A 25,734-nucleotide genomic window follows, 5' to 3' on the forward strand; every position below is an offset into this window, starting at 1 on the left:
TCCACACATATATTTGGGGAGGTACTAGCTCGAACTCGGTTTTACAGTGAAAACTGCAGGAACATCAAACCGGCACTAGGAAACAGAATGAGAATCCAGAGTAAAACTTTCTCCTGCAACCCATTCACTTTGTGCTAGGTGAACGATCTTCTGTCCACATGATCAGTTCTGAGAGATAATTGTGTGTGAAAGCCGTACTTCACGTATCTTGTAGTAAACATATAGTTTCTTTGCAGATGCCATAACCACTCCATACATATATATGGGTAGGTACTAGCTCCAAATATGTTTTACAGTGAAAACTGCAGGAACTTCAAACCGGCAATAGGAAACAGACTGAGAAACCAGAGTAAATGTTCCTCCTTCAACCCGTTCCATTTGTGCTAGGAGAACGAACGTCTTTCCACAGGCTCAGTTCTGAGAAATAAGTGTGTGTGAAAGCCGTGCTTCACCTAGCTTGTTTGGAACACAAAGTTTCTTTTCAGTTGCCAACTCCACTCCATAAATATATTTTGGATGTACTAGCTAAAACTCTGTATTACAGTGCAAAGTGCAGGAACTTCAAACCTGCGGTAGGAACAGACGGAGAAACCAGAGTAAAAATTTCTCCTGCAACCCGTTCCAATGTTGCTTGATGAAAAAACGTCTCTCCAAATGCTCAGTTCTGATAGATAATTGTGTGTGAAGCCGACCTTCACATAGCATGTTGGGAACAGAGAGTTTCATTCAGATGCCATCTCCACTCCATACATATATATGGGGAAGTACAAGCAACAACTCGGTTTTACAGTGAAAACTGCAGGAATTTCAAACCGTCACTAGGGAACAGACTGAGAATCCAGAGTAAAGTTACTCCTGCAACCCGTTCCCATTGTGCTAGATGAACGAACGTCTCTATACATGCTCAGTTCTGAGAGATAAGTGAGTGTGAATGCCGTCCTTCAACTAACTTGTTGGGAACACAAATATTCTTTTAATTTGCCAACTCCTCTCCATACATATATATGGGGAGGTACAAGCTCCAAATCGGTTTTACAGTGAAAACTGCAGGAACTTCAAACCGGCACTAGAAACAGACTGAGAAACCATAGTAAAAATTTATCTTGCAACCAGTTCCCTTTGTGTTAGATGAACGAACGTCTGTCCACAAGCTCAGGTCTGTGTGATATGTGTGTGTTAAAGCCGTAATTCAACTATCTGGTTTGTAACACATAGTTTCTTTGCAGTTGCCAAATCCAATTCATACATATATATGGGGAGGTACTAGATCCAACTCGGTTTTACAGTGAAAACTGCAGGAACTTCAAAACGGCACTAGGAAGCAGACTGAGAAACCAGAGTAAAATTTTTCCTGCAAATCGTTTCCTTTGTGCTAGATGAACGAACGTCTCAACAAATGCTATGTTCTTAGAGATAAGTGTGTGTCAAAGACTTCCTTCACCTAGCTTGTTGGGAACACAAAGTTTCTTTGCATTTGCAAACTCCAATCCACACATATATTTGGGGAGGTACTAGCTCCAACTCTGTTTTACAGTGAAAAATGCAGGAATATCAAACATGCACTGGGAAGCAGACTGAGAATCCAGAGTAGTACTTTCTCCTGCAAACCATTCACTTTGTGCTAGGTGAACGATCTTCTGTCCACATGATCATTTCTGAAAGATAAGTGTGTGTGAAAGCCGTACTTCAAGTTGCTTGTAGTAAACACATAGTTTCTTTGCAGTTGCCAACACCACCAAATAAATATATATGGGTAGGTACTAGCTCCAAATAGATTTTACAGTGAAAAATGCAGGAAATTCAAACCGGCACTAGGAAACAGACTGAGAAACCAGAGTAAATGTTCCTCCTTCAAACCTTTCCCTTTGAGCTAGATGATCGAACGTCTCTTCACAGGCTCACTTCTGAGAGATAAGTGTGTGTGAAAGCCGTACTTCACCTAGATTATTGGGAACACAAAGTTTCTTTTCAGTTGCCAACTCCACTCCATAAATATATATGGAGATTTTCTAGATAAAACTCTGTATTACAGTGCAAACTGCAGGAACTTCAAACGGCAGTAGGAAGCAGACGGAGAAACCAGAGTAAAAGTTTCTCCTGCAACCCGTTCCAGTTTTGCTTGAAGAACAAACGTCTCTCCACATGCTCAGTTCTGAGAGATAAGTGTGTGTGAAGCCGTACTTCACCTAGCATGTTGGGAACATAGAGTTTCATTCAGATGCCATCTCCACTCCATACATATATATGGAGATGTACAAGCACCAATATGTTTTTACAGTGAAAAGTGCAGGAATTTCAAACCGTCACTAGGGAACAGACTAAGAAACCAGAGTAAAAGTTTCTCCAGCAACCTGTTTTCTTTGTGCTAGATGAACGAACTACTGTCCACATGCTCAGTTCTGAGAGAAAATTGAGTGAGAACGCCGTCCTTCAACTACCTTGTTGGGAACACAAATGTTCTTTTAAGTTGCCAACTCCACTCCATACATATATATGGGGAGGTACAAGCTCCAAATCTGTTTTACATTGAAAACTGCAGGAAATTCAAACCGGCACTAGAAACAGACTGAGAAACCATAGTATATGTTTATCCTGCAACCAGTTGCCTTTGTGCTAGATGAACGAACGTCTGCCCACAAGCTCAGTTCTGAGAGATATGTGTGTGTTAAAGAAGTAATTCACCTATCTGGTTGGGAACACATAGTTTCTTTGTAGTTGCAAAATCCAGTCCATACATATATATGGGTAGGTACTAGCTCCAACTCGGTTTTACAGTGAAAACTGCAGGAATTTCAAACCGGCACTAGGAAGCAGACTGAGAAACCAGAGTAAAAGTTTTCCCTGCAAACCATTTCCTTTGTGCTAGATGAACGAACGTCTCACCACATGTTCAGTTCTGAGAGATAAGTGTGTATGAAAGCCTTTCTTCAACTAGCTTGTTGGGAACACAAAGTTTCTTTGAATTTGCAAACCCCAATCCACACATATATTTGGGGAGGAATTAGCTAAAACTCGGTTTTACAGTGAAAACTGCAGGAACTTCAAAACGGCACTAGGGAACATACAGAGAAACCAGAATAAAAGTATCTCCTGCAACTCGTTCCATTTGTGCTACATGAACGAAATTCTGTCCACATGCTCAGTTCTGAGAGTTAAGTGTGTGTGAAAGACTTCCTTCAACTAGCTTGTTGTAAACACATAATTTCTTTGCAGTTGCCAACACCACTCCATACATATATATGGGGAGGTACTAGCTCCAACTCGGTTTTACAGAGAAAACTGCAGGAACTTCAAACCGGCACTAGGAAACAGACTGAGAAACCAGATTAAAAGTTTCTCCTGCATCCCGTTCCCATTGTGCTAGATGAACGAAAGTCTCTACACATGCTCAGTTCTGAGTGGTAAGTGAGAGTGAAAGCCGTCCTTCACCTACATTGTTGGGAACACAAAGTATCTTTTCAGTTGCCAAAACCACTCCATACATATATAAGGGGAGATACTAGCTCCAACTCGGTTTTACAGTGAAATCTTTAGGAACATCAAACCGTCACTAGGGAACAGAATGAGAATCCAGAGTAAAAGTTTCTCCTGCAAAACGATCCCATTGTGCTAGGTGAACGAACTTCTCTTCAAATGCTCAGTTCTGAGAGATATGTGAGTGTGAAAGCCGTCCTTCACCTACCTTGTTGGGAACACAAATATTATTTTAAGTTGCCAACTCCACTCCATACATATATATGGGGAGGTACAAGCTCCAAATCGGTTTTACAGTGAAAACTGCAGGAACTTCAAACCGGCACTAGAAACAGACTGAGAAACCATAGTAAAAATTTATCTTGCAACCAGTTCCCTTTGTGCTAGATGAACGAACGTCTGTCCACAAGCTCAGTTCTGTGAGATATGTGTGTGTTAAAGCCGTAATTCAACTATCTGGTTTGTAACACTTAGTTTCTTTGCAATTGCCAAATCCAATTCATACATATATATGGGGAGGTACTAGATCCAACTCGGTTTTACAGTGAAAAATGCAGGAACTTCAAACCGGCACTAGGAAGCAGACTGAGAAACCAGAGTAAAATTTTTCCTGCAAACCGTTTCTTTTGTGCAAGATAAACGAACGTCTCAACAAATGCTATGTTCTGAGAGATAAGTGTGTGTCAAAGCCTTCCTTCACCTAGCTTGTTGGGAACACAAAGTTTCTTTGCATTTGCAAACTCCAAATCCACACATATATTTGGGGAGGTACTAGCTCCAACTCGGTTTTACAGTGAAAAATGCAGGAATATCAAACATGCACTAGGAAACAGACTGAGAATCCAGAGTAGTACTTTCCCCTGCAACCCATTCACATTGTGCTAGGTGAACGATCTTCTGTCCACATGATCATTTCTGAAAAATAAGTGTGTGTGAAAGCCGTACTTCACGTTGCTTGTAGTAAACACATAGCTTCATTGCAGTTGCCAACACCACCCCATAAATATATATGGGTAGGTACTAGCTCCAAATAGATTTTACAGTGAAAACTGAAGGAACTTCAAAACGGCACTAGGAAACAGACTGAGAAACCAGAGTAAATGTTCCTCCTTCAAACCTTTCCCTTTGTGCTAGATGATCGAACGTCTCTCACAGGCTCAATTCTGAGAGATAAGTGTGTGTGAAAGCCGTACTTCACCTAGATTATTGGGAACACAAAGTTTCTCTTCAGTTGCCAAATCCACTCCATAAATATATATGGAGATGTTCTAGATAAAACTCTGTATAACAGTGCAAACTGCAGGAACTTCAAAACGGCACTAGGGAACAGACTGAGAAACCAGAGTAAATGTTTCACCTGAAACCCGTTCCATTTGTGCTGGAATAACGAACGTCTCTCCACATGCTCAGTTCTGAGAAATAAGTGTGTGTGGAAGCCGTCCTTCACATAGCTTGTTGGGAACACAAAGTTTCTTTTCAGTTGCAAACTCCACTCTATACATATATATGGGGAGGTACAAGCTCCAAATCTGTTTTACAGTGAAAACTGCAGGAACTTCAAACCGGCACAAGGAAACAGACAGAAAAACCAGAGTAAAATTTTCTCCTGCTACCTGTTCCATTTGTGGTAGATGAACGAAAGTCTCTCCACATGCTTAGTTCTGAGAGATGTGTGTGTTTGAAAGCCATCCTTCACTAGCTTGTTGGGAACACAAAGTTTCTTTACAGATGCAAATTCCACTCCATACATATATATATGGAGGTACTAGCTCCAACTCGGTTTTACAGTGAAAACTGCAGGAACTTCAAACCGGCACTAGGAAACACACAGAGAAAGCAGAGTAAAAGTTTCCCCTGCCACCCGTTCCCTTTTTCCTAGATGAACGATCGTTTCTCCACATGCTTAATTCTGAGGGATAATTGGGTGTGAAAGCCGTCCTTCAGCTAGCTTGTTGAGAACACAAAGTTTCTTTCAGGTGCAAACTCTACTCCATATATATATATGGGGAGGTACTAGCTCCAACTCGGTTTTACAGTGAAAACTGCAGGAACTTCAAACCGGCACTAGGAAACAGACTGAGAAACCAGAGTAAAAGTTTCTCCTGCAAGCCGTTCACTTTGAGCTACGTGAACGAACGTCTCTCCACAAGCTCAGTTCTGAGATTTAATTGTGTGTGAAATCCTAACATCACCCAACTTGTTGGGAACAGAAAATTTCTTTTCAGTTGCAAAATACATTCCATACATATATATGGGTATGTAATAGCCCCAAAACTGTTTTACAGTGAAAACTGCAGGAACTTCAAACCGGCACTGGAAACAGACTGCGAAACCACAGTATAAGTTTCCCTTGCAACCCGTTCCCTTTGTGCTAGATGATCGAACGTCTCTCCACATGCTCAGTTCTGAGAGATAAGTGTGTGTGAAAGCCGTCCTTCAAATAGCTTGTTGGGAACACAAAGTTTCTTTTCATTTGCAAAATCCAGTCCATACAAATATATGTGGAGTTTCTTCCTCCAACACGTTTTTACAGTGAAAACTGCAGGAAATTCAAACCGGCACGAGGAAACAGATTGAGAAAACTGAGTAACAGTTTCTCCTGCAACCCGTTCCCTTAGTGCTAGATGAACAAAAGTCTCTCCAAATGCTCAGTTCTGAGAGATAATTGTGTGTGAAAGCCATCCTTCACCTAGCTTGTTGGGAACACAAAGATTCCTTTCACTTGCAATCTCCAATCCATACTTATATATGGGGAGGATCAAGCTCCTATTCATTTTTTACATTGAAAAATGCAGGAACTTCCAAACGGTACTAGGAAACAGACTGAATAAACCGAGAAAAATTTCTCCTGCAACCCGTTCCATTTGTGCTAGATGAACGAACGTCTCTCCACATGCTCAGTTCTGAGAAATAAGTGTGTGTGAAAGCCGTCCTTCACCAATTTTGTTGGGAACACAAAGTTTCCTTTCAGTTGCAAACTCCACTCCATACATATATATGGAGAGGTACTAGCTCCAACTCGGTTTTACAGTGAAAACTGCAGGAACTTCTAACCCACACTAGGAAAAAGACTGAAAACCCAGAGTAAAATTTTCTCCTGCTACCCATTCCCTTTGTGGTAGATGAACGAACGTCTCTCCACATGCTCAGTTCTGAGAGATAAGTTTGTGTGAAAGCCGTCTTTCACCTAGCTTGTTGGGAACACATAGTTTCTTTTCAGTTGCAAACTCCACTCCATATATATACATGGGGAGGTACTAGCTCCAACTCGGTTTTACAGTGAAAACTGCAGGAACTTCAAACCGGAAGTAGGAAACACACTGAAAAACCAGAGTAAATCTTTCTCCTGCAAACCGTTCCCATTGTGCTAGATGAACGAACCTCTCTTCTCGTGCTCAGTTCTGAGATATAAGTGTGTGTGAAAGCCATTCTTCAAATAGCTTGTTGGGAACACAAAGTTTCTTTTCATCTGCAAACTCCAATCCGTATATATATATGGGGAAGTACTAACTTCAACTCGGTTTTACAGTCAAAACTGTAAGAACTTCAAACCAGCACTAGGAAACAGACTGAGAAACCAGGGTAAATGTTTCTCCTGCAAGCCGTTCACTTTGTGCTACATGAACGAACGTCTCTCCATATGCTCAATTCTGAGAGTTATGTGTGTGTGAAATCCGAACTTCACCTAGCATGTTGGGAACAGAAAGTTCCTTTTCAGTTGCAAACTCCACTCCATACATATATATGGAGAGGTACTAGCTCCAGCTCGGTTTTACAGTGAAAACTGCAGGAACTTCTAACCCACACTAGGAAAAAGACTGAAAACCCAGAGTAAAATTTTCTCCTGCTTCCCGTTTCCTTTGTGGTAGATGAACGAACGTCTCTCCACATGCTCAGTTCTGAGAGATAAGTTTGTGTGAAAGCCGTCTTTCACCCAGCTTGTTGGGAACACAAAGTTTCTTTTCATGTTCAAACACCACTCCATACATATATATGGGGAGTTAAAAACTCCAACACAATTTTACAGTGAAAACTGCAGGAATTTCAAACCGGCACTAGGAAACAGATTGCAAAACCACAGTAAAAGTTTCTCCTGCAACCATTTCCCTTAGTCCTAGATGAAAGAAATTCTCTCCACATGCCCAGTTCTGAGGGATAAGTGTGTGTGAATGCCGTCCTACAACTTGCTTGTTGGGAACACAAAGTTTCTTTTCATGTGCAAACTCCATTCCAAACATATATATGGGGAGGTACAAGCACCAACCCGCATTTACAGTGAAAACGGCAGGAACATAAATCTGGAACTAGGAAACACACAGAGAATCCAGAGTAAAAGTTTCCCCTGCAACCCGTTCCCTTTTTCCTAGATGAACGAAAGTTTCTCCACATGCTCATTTCTGAGGGATAATTGGGTGTGAAAGCCGTCCTTCAGCTAGCTTGTTGAGAACACAAAGTTTCTTTCAGGTGCAAACTCTACTCCATATATATATATGGGGAGGTACAAGCTCCAACTCAGTTTTACAGTGAAAACTGCAGGAACTTCAAACCGGCGCTCAGAAACAGACTGAAATACCAGAGTAAAACTTTCTCCTGCAACCCGTTCCCTTTGTGCTAGATGAACGAACGTCTCTCCTCATGCTCAGTTCTGAGAGATAAGTGTGTGTGAAAGCCGTCCTTCACCTTGCATGTTGGGAACACAAAGTTTCTTTTCAGGGGCTAACTCCATTCCATACATATATATGGGGAGGTTCTAGCACCAACCCGCTTTTTCAGTGAAAACGGCAGGAAATTAAATCCGGCACTAGGAAACAGACAGGGAAACCAGAGTAAAAGTTTCTCCTGCAACCCATTCATTTGTGCTAGATGAACGAACGTTTCTCCACATGCTCAGTTCTGAGGGATAAGTGGGTGTGTAAGCCGTCCTTCACCTAGCTTGTTGAGAACACAAAGTTTCTTTTCAGTTGCAAACTCCACTCCATACATATATATGGAGAGGTACTAGCTCCAACTCGGTTTTACAGTGAAAACTGCAGGAACTTCTAACCCACACTAGGAAAAAGACTGAAAACCCAGAGTAAAATTTTCTCCTGCTTCCCGTTTCCTTTGTGGTAGATGAACGAACGTCTCTCCACATGCTCAGTTCTGAGAGATAAGTTTGTGTGAAAGCCGTCTTTCACCTAGCTTTTTGGAACACAAAGTTTCTTTTCATGTTCAAACAACACTCCATACATATATATGGGGAGGTAAAAGCTCCAACACAATTTTACAGTGAAAACTGCAGGAATTTCAAACCGGCACTAGGAAACAGAATTAGAAACCAGAGTAAAAGTTTTGCCTGCAAGCCGTTCAGTTTGTGCTACAAGTACGAACGTCTCTACACATGCTCAGTTCTGAGAGAAAATTGTGTGTGTAATCCGAACTTCACATAGCTTGTTGGGAACAGAAAGTTTCTTTTCAGCTGCACACTCCATTCCATACATATATATGGGGAGGTACTAGCTCCAACTCGGTTTTACAGTGAAAACTGCAGGAACTTCTAACCGGAACTGGGAAACAGACTGAGAAACCAGAGTAAAAGATTCTCCTGCAATCCGTTCACATTGTGCTACATGAACGAACTTCTCTCCACATGCTCAGTTCTGAGAGATAAGTGTGTGTTAAATCCGAACTTCAATTAACTTGTTGGGAACAGAAAGTTTCTATTCAAGTGCAAACTCCATTCCATACATATATAAGGGGATGTACTATCTCCAACTCGATTTTACAGTGAAAACTGCTGGAACATCAAACCGGCACTAGGAAACAGACTGAGAAACCAGAGAAAAAGTTTCTCTTGCAACCCGTTCCCTTTGTGTTAGATGAACGAACGTGTCTCCATATGCTAATTTCTGAGGGATAATTGGGTGTGAAAGCCGTCCTTCACCTACCTTGTTGAGAACACAAAGTTTCTTTTCATTTGCAAATTCCAATCTATATATATATATGGGAAAGTACTAGCTCCAACTTGGTTTTACAGTGAAAACTGCAGGAACTTCAAACCGGCACTTGGAAACAGACTGAGAAACCAGAATAAAAGTATCTCCTGCAAGCCGATCACTTTGTGATACATGAACGAAGGTCTCTCCACATGATCAGTTCTGAGAGATAAGTGTGTGTGTAATCCGAACTTCACATACATTGTTGGGAACAGAAAGTATCTTTTCAGGTGCAAACTCCATTCCATACATATATATGGGGAGGTAGTAGCTCCAACACGGTTTTACAGTGAAAACTGCAGGAACTTCAAAGCGGAACTAGGAAAAAGAATGAGAAACCCGAGAAATAGTTTCTCCTGCAACCCGTTCCGTTTCTGCTAGATGAACGAACGTCTCTCCACATGCTCAGTTCTGAGAGATAAATGTGTGTGAAAGCCGTCCTTCACCTTGCTTGTTGGGAACACAACGTTTCTTTTCACTTGCAAAGTCCACTCCATACTTATATATGGGGAGGTACTAGCTCCAACTCGGTTTTACAGTGAAAACTGCAGGAACTTCAAACCGGCACTAGGAAACAGACTGAGAAACCAGAGAAATAGTTTCTCCTGCAACCTGTTACATTTGTGCTAGATGAACGAACGTCTCTCCACATGCTCAGTTCTGAGAGATCTGTGTGTGTGAAAGCCGTACTTCACCTAGCTTTTTGGGAACACAAAGTTTCTTTTCACTTGCAAACTCCATTCCATACATATATATGGTTAAGTACTAGCTCCAACTCGGTTTTACAGTGAAAACTGCAGGAAATTCTAACCGGCAGTAGGAAACAGCCTGAGAAACCATAGTAAAACATTCTTCTGTAACCCTTTCACTTTGTGCTAGATGAATGAAAGTCTCTCCACATGCTCAGTTCTGAGAGATGTGTGTGTGTGAAAGCCGTCCTACTCCTATCTTGTTGGGAACACAAAGTTTCTTTTAAGGTGCAAACTCCACTAAATACATATATATGGGGAGGTACTAGCTCCAACACAATTTTACAGAGAAAACTGCAGGAATTTCAAACCGGCACTAAGAAACAGACTGAGAAACAACAGTAAAAGTTTCTCCTGCAATGATTTCCCTTTGTCCTAGATGAACGAATTTCTCTCCACATGCCCTGTTCTGAGAGATATGTGTGTGTGAATGCCATCCTACACCTAGCTTGTTGGGAACACAAAGTTTCTTTTCAGTTGCAAATTCCATTCCATATATATATATATATATGGGGAGGTACTAGCACCAACCCGCTTTTACGGTGAAAAAGGCAGGAACTTAAATACGGCAATAGGAAACAGACAGAGATTCCAGAGTAAAAGTTTCTCCTGCAACCCGTTCCCTTTGAGCTAGATGAACGTACGTGACTCCACATGCTCAGTTCTGAGGGATAAGTGGGTGTGAAAACCGTCCTTCACCTACCTTGTTGAGAACACAAAGTACCTTTCAGGTGAAAACTCCACTCCATATATATATATATGGGGAGGTACTAGCTCCAACTCAGTTTTACAGTGAAAACTGAAGAACTTCAAACCGGCACTAGGAAACAGACTGAGAATCCAGAGTAAAAGTTTCTCCTGCTAGCCGTTCAATTTTTGCTACATGAACGAACGTCTCTCCACATGCTAAGTTCTGAGAGATAAGTGTGTGTGAAATCCGAAATTCACCTATCTTGTTGGAAACAGAAAATTTCTTTTCACTTGCAAACCCCAATCCATAATTATATATGGGGAGGTACTAGCTCCAACTCGGTTTTACAATGAAAACTGCAGGAACTTCAAACCGGCACTAGGAAACAGACTGAGTAAACAGAGAAAAGTTTCCCCTGCAACCCGTTCCCTTTGTGCTAGATGAACGAAAGTCTCTCCACATGCTCAGTTTTGAGAGATAAGTGTGTGTGAAAGCCATTCTTCACCTAGCTTGTTGGGAACACAAAGTTTCTCTTCAGTTGCAAACTCCACTCCATACATATATAAGGGGAGGTACTAGTACCTACTCGGTTTTACAGTGAAAACTGCAGGAAATTCAAACCGGCACTAGGAAACAGACAGAGTAAACAGAGAAAAAGTTTCTCCTGCAACCAGTTCCCTTTGTGCTAGATGAACGAACGTCTCTCCACGTGCTCATTTCTGAGAGAAAAGTGTGTGTGAAAGCCATTCTTCAACTAGCTTGATGGGAAGACAAAGTTCCTTTTCACTTGCAAACTCCACTCCATACATACATATGGTTAGGTACTTGCTCCAACTCGGTTTTACATTGAAAACAGCAGGAACTTCAAAGTGGCACTAGAAAATAGACTGAGAAACCAGATAAAAATTTTCTCCTGCAACCGGTTCCCTTTGTGCTAGATGAACGAACGTCTCTCCACATGCTCAGTTCTGAGAGATAAGTGTGTGTGAAAGCCGTCCTTCAACTAGCTTGTTGGGAACACAAAGTTTCTTTTCATTTGCAAAATCCAGTCCATACAAATATATGTGGAGTTTCTTCCTCCAACACGTTTTTACAGTGAAAACTGCAGGAACTTCAAACCGGCACTAGGAAACAGATTGAGAAAACTGAGTAACAGTTTCTCCTGCAACCCGTTCCCTTAGTGCTAGATGAACAAAAGTCTCTCCAAATGCTCAGTTCTGAGAGATAATTGTGTGTGAAAGCCGTCCTTCACCTAGCTTGTTGGGAACACAAAGATTCTTTTCACTTGCAATCTCCAATCCATACTTATATATGGGGAGGATCAAGCTCCTATTCATTTTTTACATTGAAAAATGCAGGAGCTTCCAAACGGTACTAGGAAACAGACTGAATAAACCGAGAAAAATTTCCCTGCAACCCGTTCCAATTGTGCTAGATGAACGAACGTCTCTCCACATGCTCAGTTCTGAGAGATAAGTGTGTGTGAAAGCCGTCCTTCACCTAGCTTGTTGGGAACACAAAGTTTCCTTTCAGTTGCAAACTCCACTCCATACATATATATGGAGAGGTACTAGCTCCAACTCGGTTTTACAGTGAAAACTGCAGGAACTTCAAACCGGCACTAGGAAACAGACTGAGAAACCAGAGTAAAAGTTTCTCCTGTAAACCGTTCCCTTTGTGCTAGATGAACGAACGTCTCTCCACATGCTCAGTTCTGAGAAATAAGGGTGTGTGAAAGCCGTCCTTCACATAGCTTGTTGGGAACACAAAGTTTCTTTTCAGTTGCAAACTCCACTCTATACATATATATGGGGAGGTACAATCTCCAAATCTGTTTTACAGTGAAAACTGCAGGAACTTCAAACCGGCACAAGGAAACAGACAGAAAAACCAGAGTAAAATTTTCTCCTGCTACCTGTTCCATTTGTGGTAGATGAACGAAAGTCTCTCCACATGCTTAGTTCTGAGAGATGTGTGTGTGTGAAAGCCATCCTTCACTAGCTTGTTGGGAACACAAAGTTTCTTTACAGATGCAAATTCCACTCCATACATATATATGTGGAGGTACTAGCTCCAACTCGGTTTTACAGTGAAAACTGCAGGAACTTCAAACCGGCACTAGGAAACACACAGAGAAAGCAGAGTAAAAGTTTCCCCTGCAACCCGTTCCCTTTTTCCTAGATGAAAGATCGTTTCTCCACATGCTAAATTCTGAGGGATAATTGGGTGTGAAAGCCGTCCTTCAGCTAGCTTGTTGAGAACACAAAGTTTCTTTCAGGTGCAAACTCTACTCCATATATATATATGGGGAGGTACTAGCTCCAACTCAGTTTTACAGTGAAAACTGCAGGAACTTCAAACCGGCGCTCAGAAACAGACTGAAATACCAGAGTAAAACTTTCTCCTGCAAACCGTTCCCTTTGTGCTAGATGAAAGAACGTCTCTCCTCATGCTCAGTTCTGAGAGATAAGTGTGTGTGAAAGCCGTCCTTCAACTAGCATGTTGGGAACACAAAGATTCTTTTCATGTGCAATCTCCAATCCGTATATATATATGGGTAAGTACTAGCTCCAACTCGGTTTTACAGTGAAAACTGCAGGAACTTCAAACCGGCACTAGGAAACAGACTGAGAAACCAGAGTAAAAGTTTCTCCTGCAAGCCGTTCACTTTGTGCTACGTGAACGAACGTCTCTCCACAAGCTCAGTTCTGAGAGTTAATTGTGTGCGAAATCCTAACATCACCCAGCTTGTTGGGAACAGAAAATTTCTTTTCAGTTGCAAAATACATTCCATACATATATATGGGTATGTAATAGCCCCAAAACTGTTTTACAGTGAAAACTGCAGGAACTTCAAACCGGCACTGGAAACAGACTGCGAAACCACAGTATAAGTTTCCCTTGCAACCCGTTCCCTTTGTGCTAGATGAACGAACGTCTCTCCACATGCTCAGTTCTGAGAGATAAGTGTGTGTGAAAGCCGTCCTTCAACTAGCTTGTTGGGAACACAAAGTTTCTTTTCATTTGCAAAATCCAGTCCATACAAATATATGTGGAGTTTCTTCCTCCAACACGTTTTTACAGTGAAAACTGCAGGAACTTCAAACCGGCACTAGGAAACAGATTGAGAAAACTGAGTAACAGTTTCTCCTGCAACCCGTTCCCTTAGTGCTAGATGAACACATGTCTCTCCAAATGCTCAGTTCTGAGAGATAATTGTGTGTGAAAGCCGTCCTTCACCTAGCTTGTTGGGAACACAAAGATTCTTTTCACTTGCAATCTCCAATCCATACTTATATATGGGGAGGATCAAGCTCCTATTCATTTTTTACATTGAAAAATGCAGGAACTTCCAAACGGTACTAGGAAACAGACTGAATAAACCGAGAAAAATTTCTCCTGCAACCCGTTCCATTTGTGCTAGATGAACGAAAGTCTCTCCACATGCTCAGTTCTGAGAGATAAGTGTGTGTGAAAGCCGTCCTTCACCAAGTTTGTTGGGAACACAAAGATTCTTTTCATTTGCAAAATCCAGTCCATACAAATATATGTGGAGTTTCTTCCTCCAACACGTTTTTACAGTGAAAACTGCAGGAACTTCAAACCGGCACTAGGAAACAGATTGAGAAAACTGAGTAACAGTTTCTCCTGCAACCCGTTCCCTTAGTGCTAGATGAACAAAAGTCTCTCCAAATGCTCAGTTCTGAGAGATATTTGTGTGTGAAAGCCGTCCTTCACCTAGCTTGTTGGGAACACAAAGATTCTTTTCACTTGCAATCTCCAATCCATACTTATATATGGGGAGGATCAAGCTCCTATTCATTTTTTACATTGAAAAATGCAGGAACTTCCAAACGGTACTAGGAAACAGACTGAATAAACCGAGAAAAATTTCCCTGCAATCCGTTCCAATTGTGCTAGATGAACGAACGTCTCTCCACATGCTCAGTTCTGAGAGATAAGTGTGTGTGAAAGCCGTCCTTCACCAAGTTTGTTGGGAACACAAAGATTCTTTTCAGTTGCAAACTTCACTCCATACATATATAAGGGGATGTAATAGCTCCAAAACGATTTTACAGTGTAAACTGCAGGAACTTCTAACCCACACTAGGAAAAATACTGAAAACCCAGAGTAAAATTTTCTCCTGCTAACCGTTCCCTTTGTGGTAGATGAACGAACGTCTCTCCACATGCTCAGTTCTGAGAGATAAGTTTGTGTGAAAGCCGTCTTTCACCTAGCGTGTTGGGAACACATAGTTTCTTTTCAGTTGGAAACTCCCCTCCATACATATACATGGGGAGGTACTAGCTCCAACTCGGTTTTACAGTGAAAACTGCAGGAACTTCAAACCGGCACTAGGAAACAGACTGAGAAACCAGAGTAAAAGTTTCTCCTGTAAACCGTTCCCTTTGTGCTAGATGAACGAACGTCTCTCCACATGCTCAGTTCTGAGAAATAAGGGTGTGTGAAAGCCGTCCTTCACATAGCTTGTTGGGAACACAAAGTTTCTTTTCAGTTGCAAACTCCACTCTATACATATATATGGGGAGGTACAATCTCCAAATCTGTTTTACAGTGAAAACTGCAGGAACTTCAAACCGGCACAAGGAAACAGACAGAAAAACCAGAGTAAAATTTTCTCCTGCTACCTGTTCCATTTGTGGTAGATGAACGAAAGTCTCTCCACATGCTTAGTTCTGAGAGATGTGTGTGTGTGAAAGCCATCCTTCACTAGCTTGTTGGGAACACAAAGTTTCTTTACAGATGCAAATTCCACTCCATACATATATATGTGGAGGTACTAGCTCCAACTCGGTTTTACAGTGAAAACTGCAGGAACTTCAAACCGGCACTAGGAAACACACAGAGAAAGCAGAGTAAAAGTTTCCCCTGCAACCCGTTCCCTTTTTCCTAGATGAAAGATCGTTTCTCCACATGCTTAATTCTGAGGGATAATTGGGTGTGAAAGCCGTCCTTCAGCTAGCTTGTTGAGAACACAAAGTTTCTTTCAGGTGCAAACTCTACTCCATATATATATATGGGGAGGTACTAGCTCCAACTCAGTTTTACAGTGAAAACTGCAGGAACTTCAAACCGGCGCTCAGAAACAGACTGAAATACCAGAGTAAAACTTTCTCCTGCAAACCGTTCCCTTTGTGCTAGATGAAAGAACGTCTCTCCTCATGCTCAGTTCTGAGAGATAAGTGTGTGTGAAAGCCGTCCTTCAACTAGCATGTTGGGAACACAAAGATTCTTTTCATGTGCAATCTCCAATCCGTATATATATATGGGTAAGTACTAGCTCCAACTCGGTTTTACAGTGAAAACTGCAGGAACTTCAAACCGGCACTAGGAAACAGACTGAGAAACCAGAGTAAAAGTTTCTCCTGCAAGCCGTTCACTTTGTGCTACGTGAACGAACGTCTCTCCACAAGCTCAGTTCTGAGAGTTAATTGTGTGCGAAATCGTAACATCACCCAGCTTGTTGGGAACAGAAAATTTCTTTTCAGTTGCAAAATACATTCCATACATATATATGGGTATGTAATAGCCCCAAAACTGTTTTACAGTGAAAACTGCAGGAACTTCAAACCGGCACTGGAAACAGACTGCGAAACCACAGTATAAGTTTCCCTTGCAACCCGTTCCCTTTGTGCTAGATGAACGAACGTCTCTCCACATGCTCAGTTCTGAGAGATAAGTGTGTGTGAAAGCCGTCCTTCAACTAGCTTGTTGGGAACACAAAGTTTCTTTTCATTTGCAAAATCCAGTCCATACAAATATATGTGGAGTTTCTTCCTCCAACACGTTTTTACAGTGAAAACTGCAGGAACTTCAAACCGGCACTAGGAAACAGATTGAGAAAACTGAGTAACAGTTTCTCCTGCAACCCGTTCCCTTAGTGCTAGATGAACAAAAGTCTCTCCAAATGCTCAGTTCTGAGAGATAATTGTGTGTGAAAGCCGTCCTTCACCTAGCTTGTTGGGAACACAAAGATTCTTTTCACTTGCAATCTCCAATCCATACTTATATATGGGGAGGATCAAGCTCCTATTCATTTTTTACATTGAAAAATGCAGGAACTTCCAAACGGTACTAGGAAACAGACTGAATAAACCGAGAAAAATTTCTCCTGCAACCCGTTCCATTTGTGCTAGATGAACGAAAGTCTCTCCACATGCTCAGTTCTGAGAGATAAGTGTGTGTGAAAGCCGTCCTTCACCAAGTTTGTTGGGAACACAAAGATTCTTTTCAGTTGCAAACTTCACTCCATACATATATAAGGGAATGTAATAGCTCCAACACGATTTTACAGTGTAAACTGCAGGAACTTCAAACCGGAACTAGGAAACAGACTGAGAAACCAGAGTAAATGTTTCTCCTGCAACCCATACCCTTTGTGCTAGATGAACGAACGTATCTCCACATGCTGAGATCTGAGAGATAATTGTGTGTGAAAGCCGTCCTTCACCTAGCTTGTTGGGAACACAAAGTTTCCTTTCAGTTGCAAACTCCACTCCATACATATATATGGAGAGGTACTAGCTCCAACTCGGTTTTACAGTGAAAACTGCAGGAACTACAAACCGGCACTAGGAAACAGACTGAGAAACCAGAGTAAAAGTTTCTCCTGTAAACCATTCCCTTTGTGCTAGATGAACGAACGTCTCTCCACATGCTCAGTTCTGAGAAATAAGGGTGTGTGAAAGCCGTCCTTCACATAGCTTGTTGGGAACACAAAGTTTCTTTTCAGTTGCAAACTCCACTCTATACATATATATGGGGAGGTACAATCTCCAAATCTGTTTTACAGTGAAAACTGCAGGAACTTCAAACCGGCACAAGGAAACAGACAGAAAAACCAGAGTAAAATTTTCTCCTGCTACCTGTTCCATTTGTGGTAGATGAACGAAAGTCTCTCCACATGCTTAGTTCTGAGAGATGTGTGTGTGTGAAAGCCATCCTTCACTAGCTTGTTGGGAACACAAAGTTTCTTTAGAGATGCAAATTCCACTCCATACATATATATGTGGAGGTACTAGCTCCAACTCGGTTTTACAGTGAAAACTGCAGGAACTTCAAACCGGCGCTCAGAAACAGACTGAAATACCAGAGTAAAACTTTCTCCTGCAAACCGTTCCCTTTGTGCTAGATGAAAGAACGTCTCTCCTCATGCTCAGTTCTGAGAGATAAGTGTGTGTGAAAGCCGTCCTTCAACTAGCATGTTGGGAACACAAAGATTCTTTTCATGTGCAATCTCCAATCCGTATATATATATGGGTAAGTACTAGCTCCAACTCGGTTTTACAGTGAAAACTGCAGGAACTTCAAACCGGCACTAGGAAACAGACTGAGAAACCAGAGTAAAAGTTTCTCCTGCAAGCCGTTCACTTTGTGCTACGTGAACGAACGTCTCTCCACAAGCTCAGTTCTGAGAGTTAATTGTGTGCGAAATCCTAACATCACCCAGCTTGTTGGGAACAGAAAATTTCTTTTCAGTTGCAAAATACATTCCATACATATATATGGGTATGTAATAGCCCCAAAACTGTTTTACAGTGAAAACTGCAGGAACTTCAAACCGGCACTGGAAACAGACTGCGAAACCACAGTATAAGTTTCCCTTGCAACCCGTTCCCTTTGTGCTAGATGAACGAACGTCTCTCCACATGCTCAGTTCTGAGAGATAAGTGTGTGTGAAAGCCGTCCTTCAACTAGCTTGTTGGGAACACAAAGTTTCTTTTCATTTGCAAAATCCAGTCCATACAAATATATGTGGAGTTTCTTCCTCCAACACGTTTTTACAGTGAAAACTGCAGGAACTTCAAACCGGCACTAGGAAACAGATTGAGAAAACTGAGTAACAGTTTCTCCTGCAACCCGTTCCCTTAGTGCTAGATGAACAAAAGTCTCTCCAAATGCTCAGTTCTGAGAGATAATTGTGTGTGAAAGCCGTCCTTCACCTAGCTTGTTGGGAACACAAAGATTCTTTTCACTTGCAATCTCCAATCCATACTTATATATGGGGAGGATCAAGCTCCTATTCATTTTTTACATTGAAAAATGCAGGAACTTCCAAACGGTACTAGGAAACAGACTGAATAAACCGAGAAAAATTCTCCTGCAACCCGTTCCATTTGTGCTAGATGAACGAAAGTCTCTCCACATGCTCAGTTCTGAGAGATAAGTGTGTGTGAAAGCCGTCCTTCACCTAGCTTGTTGGGAACACAAAGATTCTTTTCAGTTGCAAACTTCACTCCATACATATATAAGGGAATGTAATAGCTCCAACACGATTTTACAGTGTAAACTGCAGGAACTTCAAACCGGCACTAGGAAACAGACTGAGAAACCAGAGTAAATGTTTCTCCTGCAACCCATACCCTTTGTGCTAGATGAACGAACGTATCTCCACATGCTGAGTTCTGAGAGATAATTGTGTGTGAAAGCCGTCCTTCACCTAGCTTGTTGGGAACACAAAGTTTCCTTTCAGTTGCAAACTCCACTCCATACATATATATGGAGAGGTACTAGCTCCAACTCGGTTTTACAGTGAAAACTGCAGGAAATTCAAACCGGCACTAGGAAACAGACTGAGAAACCAGAGTAAAAGTTTCTCCTGTAAACCGTTCCCTTTGTGCTAGATGAACGAACGTCTCTCCACATGCTCAGTTCTGAGAAATAAGGGTGTGTGAAAGCCGTCATTCACATAGCTTGTTGGGAACACAAAGTTTCTTTTCAGTTGCAAACTCCACTCTATACATATATATGGGGAGGTACAATCTCCAAATCTGTTTTACAGTGAAAACTGCAGGAACTTCAAACCGGCACAAGGAAACAGACAGAAAAACCAGAGTAAAATTTTCTCCTGCTACCTGTTCCATTTGTGGTAGATGAACGAAAGTCTCTCCACATGCTTAGTTCTGAGAGATGTGTGTGTGTGAAAGCCATCCTTCACTAGCTTGTTGGGAACACAAAGTTTCTTTACAGATGCAAATTCCACTCCATACATATATATGTGGAGGTACTAGCTCCAACTCGGTTTTACAGTGAAAACTGCAGGAACTTCAAACCGGCACTAGGAAACACACAGAGAAAGCAGAGTAAAAGTTTCCCCTGCAACCCGTTCCCTTTTTCCTAGATGAAAGATCGTTTCTCCACATGCTTAATTCTGAGGGATAATTGTGTGTGAAAGCCGTCCTTCAGATAGCTTGTTGAGAACACAAAGTTTCTTTCAGGTGCAAACTCTACTCCATATATATATATGGGGAGGTACTAGCTCCAACTCAGTTTTACAGTGAAAACTGCAGGAACTTCAAACCGGCGCTCAGAAACAGACTGAAATACCAGAGTAAAACTTTCTCCTGCAAACCGTTCCCTTTGTGCTAGATGAAAGAACGTCTCTCCTCATGCTCAGTTCTGAGAGATAAGTGTGTGTGAAAGCCGTCCTTCAACTAGCATGTTGGGAACACAAAGATTCTTTTCATGTGCAATCTCCAATCCGTATATATATATGGGTAATACTAGCTCCAACTCGGTTTTACAGTGAAAACTGCAGGAACTTCAAACCGGCACTAGGAAACAGACTGAGAAAACAGAGTAAAAGTTTCTCCTGCAAGCCGTTCACTTTGTGCTACGTGAACGAACGTCTCTCCACAAGCTCAGTTCTGAGAGTTAATTGTGTGCGAAATCGTAACATCACCCAGCTTGTTGGGAACAGAAAATTTCTTTTCAGTTGCAAAATACATTCCATACATATATATGGGTATGTAATAGCCCCAAAACTGTTTTACAGTGAAAACTGCAGGAACTTCAAACCGGCACTGGAAACAGACTGCGAAACCACAGTATAAGTTTCCCTTGCAACCCGTTCCCTTTGTGCTAGATGAACGAACGTCTCTCCACATGCTCAGTTCTGAGAGATAAGTGTGTGTGAAAGCCGTCCTTCAACTAGCTTGTTGGGAACACAAAGTTTCTTTTCATTTGCAAAATCCAGTAAATACAAATATATGTGGAGTTTCTTCCTCCAACACGTTTTTACAGTGAAAACTGCAGGAACTTCAAACCGGCACTAGGAAACAGATTGAGAAACTGAGTAACAGTTTCTCCTGCAACCCGTTCCCTTAGTGCTAGATGAACAAAAGTCTCTCCAAATGCTCAGTTCTGAGAGATAATTGTGTGTGAAAGCCGTCCTTCACCTAGCTTGTTGGGAACACAAAGATTCTTTTCACTTGCAATCTCCAATCCATACTTATATATGGGGAGGATCAAGCTCCTATTCATTTTTTACATTGAAAAATGCAGGAACTTCCAAACGGTACTAGGAAACAGACTGAATAAACCGAGAAAAATTTCTCCTGCAACCCGTTCCATTTGTGCTAGATGAACGAAAGTCTCTCCACATGCTCAGTTCTGAGAGATAAGTGTGTGTGAAAGCCGTCCTTCACCAAGTTTGTTGGGAACACAAAGATTCTTTTCAGTTGCAAACTTCACTCCATACATATATAAGGGGATGTAATAGCTCCAACACGGTTTTACAGTGAAAACTGCAGGAACTTCAAACCGGCACTCGGAAACAGACTGAGAAACCAGAGTAAATGTTTCTCCTGCAACCCATACCCTTTGTGCTAGATGAACGAACGTATCTCCACATGCTGAGTTCTGAGAGATAATTGTGTGTGAAAGCCGTCCTTCACCTAGCTTGTTGGGAACACAAAGTTTCCTTTCAGTTGCAAACTCCACTCCATACATATATATGGAGAGGTACTAGCTCCAACTCGGTTTTACAGTGAAAACTGCAGGAACTTCTAACCCACACTAGGAAAAAGACTGAAAACCCAGAGTAATATTTTCTCCTGCTACCCATTCCCTTTGTGGTAGATGAACGAACGTCTCTCCACATGCTCAGTTCTGAGAGATAAGTTTGTGTGAAAGCCGTCTTTCACCTAGCTTGTTGGGAACACATAGTTTCTTTTCAGTTGCAAACTCCACTCCATACATATACACGGGGAGGTACTAGCTCCAACTCGGTTTTACAGTGAAAACTGCAGGAACTTCAAACCGGAACTAGGAAACACACTGAAAAACCAGAGTAAATCTTCCTTCTGCAAACCGTTCCCTTTGTGCTAGATGAACGAACCTCTCTCCTCGTGCTCAGTTCTGAGATATAAGTGTGTGTGAAAGCCGTTCTTCAAATAGCTTGTTGGGAACACAAAGTTTCTTTTCATGTGCAAACTCCAATCCGTATATATATATGGGGAAGTACTAACTTCAACTCGGTTTTACAGTCAAAACTGTAAGAACTTCAAACCAGCACTAGGAAACAGACTGAGAAACCAGGGTAAATGTTTCTCCTGCAAGCCGTTCACTTTGTGCTACATGAACGAACGTCTCTCCATATGCTCAATTCTGAGAGTTATGTGTGTGTGAAATCCGAACTTCACCTAGCATGTTGGGAACAGAAAGTTACTTTTCAGGTGAAAACTCCATTCCATACATATATATGGGGATGTACTAGCTCCAACTCTGTATTATAGTGAAAATTGCAGGAACTTCAAACCGGCACTAGGAAACAGAATGAGAAACCTGAGTAACAGTTTCTCCTGCAAACCGTTCCCTTAGTGCTAGATGAACAAAAGTCTCTCCAAATGCTCAGTTCTGAGAGATAATTGTGTGTGAAAGCCGTCCTTCAACTAGCTTGTTGGGAACACAAAGTATCTTTTCATTTGCAAAATCCAGTCCATACAAATATGTGTGGAGGTTCTTGCTCCAACTCGTTTTTACAGTGAAAACTGCAGGAACTTCAAACCGGCACTAGGAAACAGAATGAGAAACCTGAGTAACAGTTTCTCCTGTAACCCATTCCCTTAGTGCTAGATGAACAAAAGTCTCTCCAAATGCTCAGTTCTGAGAGATAATTGTGTGTGAAAGCCGTCCTTCACCTAGCTTGTTGGGAACACAAAGATTCTTTTCACTTGCAATCTCCAATCCATACTTATATATGGGGAGGATCAAGCTCCTATTCATTTTTTACATTGAAAAATGCAGGAACTTCCAAACGGTACTAGGAAACAGACTGAATAAACAGAGAATAATTTCTCCTGCAACCCGTTCCATTTGTGCTAGATGAACGAACGTCTCTCCACATGCTCAGTTCTGAGAGATAAGTGTGTGTGAAAGCCGTCCTTCACCAAGTTTGTTGGGAACACAAAGATTCTTTTCAGTTGCAAACTTCACTCCATACATATATAAGGGGATGTAATAGCTCCAACACGATTTTACAGTGAAACTGCAGGAACTTCAAACCGGCACTAGGAAACAGACTGAGAAACCAGAGTAAATGTTTCTCCTGCAACCCATACCCTTTGTGCTAGATGAACGAACGTATCTCCACATGCTGAGTTCTGAGAGAAAATTGTGTGTGAAAGCCGTCCTTCAGCTAGCTTGTTGGGAACACAAAGTTTCCTTTCAGTTGCAAACTCCACTCCATACATATACACGGGGAGGTACTAGCTCCAACTCGGTTTTACAGTGAAAACTGCAGGAACTTCAAACCGGAACTAGGAAACACACTGAAAAACCAGAGTAAACCGTTCTCCTGCAAACCGTTCCCTTTGTGCTAGATGAACGAACCTCTCTCCTCGTGCTCAGTTCTGAGATATAAGTGTGTGTGAAAGCCGTTCTTCAAATAGCTTGTTGGGAACACAAAGTTTCTTTTCATATGCAAACTCCAATCCGTATATATATATGGGGAAGTACTAACTTCAACTCGGTTTTACAGTCAAAACTGTAAGAACTTCAAACCAGCACTAGGAAACAGACTGAGAAACCAGGGTAAATGTTTCTCCTGCAAGCCGTTCACTTTGTGCTACATGAACGAACGTCTCTCCATATGCTCAATTCTGAGAGATATGTGTGTGTGAAATCCGAACTTCACCTAGCATGTTGGGAACAGAAAGTTACTTTTCAGGTGAAAACTCCATTCCATACATATATATGGGGATGTACTAGCTCCAACTCTGTATTATAGTGAAAATTGCAGGAACTTCAAACCGGCACTAGGAAACAGAATGAGAAACCTGAGTAACAGTTTCTCCTGCAACCCGTTCCCTTAGTGCTAGATGAACAAAAGTCTCTCCAAATGCTCAGTTCTGAGAGATAATTGTGTGTGAAAGCCGTCCTTCAACTAGCTTGTTGGGAACACAAAGTATCTTTTCATTTGCAAAATCCAGTCCATACAAATATGTGTGGAGGTTCTTGCTCCAACTCGTTTTTACAGTGAAAACTGCAGGAACTTCAAACCGGCACTAGGAAACAGAATGAGAAACCTGAGTAACAGTTTCTCCTGCAACCCGTTCCCTTAGTGCTAGATGAACAAAAGTCTCTCCAAATGCTAAGTTCTGAGAGATAATTGTGTGTGAAAGCCGTCCTTCACCTAGCTTGTTGGGAACACAAAGTTTCTTTTCACTTGCAATCTCCACTCCATACTTATATATGGGGAGGTTCAAGCTCCTATTCGATTTTACATTGAAAAATGCAGGAACTTCAAACCGGTACTAGGAAACAGACTGAGTAAACTGAGAAAAATTTCTCCTGCAACCCGTTCCCTTTGTGCTAGATGAACGAACGTCTCTCCACATGCTCAGTTCTGAGAGATAAGTGTGTGTGAAAGCCGTCCTTCACCTAGTTTGTTGGGAACACAAAGATTCTTTTCAGTTGCAAACTTCACTCCATAAATATATAAGGGGAGGTAATAGCTCCAACACGGTTTTACAGTGAAAACTGCAGGAACTTCAAACCGGCACTAGGAAACAGACTGAGAAACCAGAGTAAATGTTTCTCCTGCAACCCATACCATTTGTGCTAGATGAACGAACGTATCTCCACATGATGTGTTCTGAGAGATAAGTGTGTGTGAAAGACGTCCTTCACCTAGCTTGTAGGGAACACAAAGTTTCTTTTCAGTTGCAAACTCCACTCCATACATATATATGGAGAGGTACTAGCTCCAACTCGGTTTTACAGTGAAAACTGCAGGAACTTCTAACCCACACTAGGAAAAAGACTGAAAACCCAGAGTAAAATTTTCTCCTGCTTCCCGTTTCCTTTGTGGTAGATGAACGAACGTCTCTCCACATGCTCAGTTCTGAGAGATAAGTTTGTGTGAAAGCCGTCTTTCACCCAGCTTGTTGGGAACACAAAGTTTCTTTTCATGTTCAAACACCACTCCATACATATATATGGGGAGTTAAAAACTCCAACACAATTTTACAGTGAACACTGCAGGAATTTCAAACCGGCACTAGGAAACAGATTGCAAAACCACAGTAAAAGTTTCTCCTGCAACCATTTCCCTTAGTCCTAGATGAAAGAAATTCTCTCCACATGCCCAGTTCTGAGAGATAAGTGTGTGTGAATGCCGTCCTACAACTTGCTTGTTGGGAACACAAAGTTTCTTTTCATGTGCAAACTCCATTCCAAACATATATATGGGGAGGTACAAGCACCAACCCGCATTTACAGTGAAAACGGCAGGAACATAAATCTGGAACTAGGAAACACACAGAGAATCCAGAGTAAAAGTTTCCCCTGCAACCCGTTCCCTTTTTCCTAGATGAACGAAAGTTTCTCCACATGCTCATTTCTGAGGGATAATTGGGTGTGAAAGCCGTCCTTCAGCTAGCTTGTTGAGAACACAAAGTTTCTTTCAGGTGCAAACTCTACTCCATATATATATATGGGGAGGTACAAGCTCCAACTCAGTTTTACAGTGAAAACTGCAGGAACTTCAAACCGGCGCTCAGAAACAGACTGAAATACCAGAGTAAAACTTTCTCCTGCAAC

This window comes from Camelus dromedarius, unplaced genomic scaffold, assembly GCF_036321535.1.
Source record: "Camelus dromedarius isolate mCamDro1 unplaced genomic scaffold, mCamDro1.pat HAP1_SCAFFOLD_117, whole genome shotgun sequence".
Taxonomy (NCBI): Eukaryota; Metazoa; Chordata; class Mammalia; order Artiodactyla; family Camelidae; genus Camelus; species Camelus dromedarius.